We start from the raw sequence: 1,886 nt of genomic DNA, 5'->3' as shown, positions 1-1,886 counted from the left end.
ACGACTTTGACTTTGAGATTCCCGAGACCATAGATAACGAATGAGATCTATAAAATAGAGAATTAGGGACAACAGAGTAAGCATTTCTATGCTTAGTAAGTTTTAAGCAATGAAATCATTTAAACTTAAACCATAGCATTCATAAGACTTATCACCTTTTCTTTGACCCAATGTAACCATGACCAAAATATACCACTATTGTTCATGCATGTCATTTTAAATTTTTCCTTAAACACAAGTTCATATCACGTAGATAACTTCTTTTTATCCAACCAACTTCATCATTTGGCCGAATACATCTAATTCAATTACAAGGCTAAATAAATACATATAGTCATATTCACATATTCATGTTACTTGACACTTCAACCAATATACTCACATGCTTAGAGCCAATCTTAACATATTTCCACTTGAATCAAAATTCATGCATCCTGAATAAGCTATAGACTTCATGCAACCCTAAGCAATGGCCGAAAGAGCACTATCCAAATGAATAATCACAATTTAAACCGAATCAAATTTTACAACATATATACAGTACATACCTGACCATCTTAGGGTTGTGAGCACATTAATTGGAATTATTACAGCAAGATCACACATTTCCAACACAAATGCCTTCGGGACTTAGCCCGGATATAACACCAGCACGAATACCTTCGGGACTTATCCCGGATATAACACTAGCACGAATATCTTCGGGACTTAGCCCGGATATAACACTAGCACGAATACCTTCGGGACTTGGCCCGAACATAACACCAGCACGAATGCCTTCGGGACTTAGCCCGGATATAACACCAGCACGAATGCCTTCGGGACTTAACCCGGACATAACACTAGCACGAATGCCTTTGAAACTTAGCCCGGATATAGATCTCACACAAGGCCTGCGGGTCTTAGCCCGGTTATAATCCTCAATTATCATTCACAATTTATTTATTATGCTTATATATCATGATTTTATCAAATCATAAGCTAAGTTCCATTACTCAAAGACTTACCTTGTATCTTTCTGAACAAATTTCGGGTTGGCTATTCCGTGACTTTAGCTTTTCCCTTATTTGATGTTGCCCCTCTATGCTCTTGAGCTATGTTAAACAAGTTTAATTATATTAAACCTTATTCATACCTCTAATTCAATAATTACACTTTCATTCCAATATGACACACACACACACACACACAATTTTCCTTTACATACACATTCGGCCAAATACAACTATGTTACAAGTCACAACTAAATTTTTGATTTGATCAAGTTTACATAATCTTTTAACCAAACTCATTATTCATGACATAATAATCATCAAGAGCTGAATATGTGATCACTTAGTAAGCTTAAATTCATGTGAACTTAAGTGTCAAAAATGTCTATGAAATATTTACTCACTATCTTCTATCTTTAACTCAATTTCCTAGCTCCCAATCGGCACACTAGGACCATCTTAATTCATTTCTCATCTTGTTAACATAAACATGGCAAAGTTAATTCCCATAAACAATTATCATCAATACATTCATTCTCTATGGACAAAGCCGAATGTTCAATAAGCAAATAAGGCACACAAAGCATGACTTCTTCAATTAAACCTTCCATTCTCTATTTTATTGATTTTAACATCAATTTTACTTAGCAACTTCTCACTTTACAATTCGACAACCATGAAAGCTTCTTTTTAAGCATATTGACTAAATTCTCAATTATCCAAATCTTAACAAAATCTAGCTAATGGCCGAATATAAATACTTTGCCCCATACCCACGAATTCACCCATTCTAAGCTCAATTTTCCAATTAAGTAAATAACACCAATGTTAAGAATTATTTGACAATTTGCCTTAAATAGCCGACGAAATTCATGTTCCTAATTCATAATATCA

This window comes from Gossypium hirsutum, chromosome A07 (genome assembly GCF_007990345.1).
Source record: "Gossypium hirsutum isolate 1008001.06 chromosome A07, Gossypium_hirsutum_v2.1, whole genome shotgun sequence".
NCBI classification, from domain to species: domain Eukaryota; kingdom Viridiplantae; phylum Streptophyta; class Magnoliopsida; order Malvales; family Malvaceae; genus Gossypium; species Gossypium hirsutum.
Note: the sequence above shows the minus strand (reverse complement) of the source record.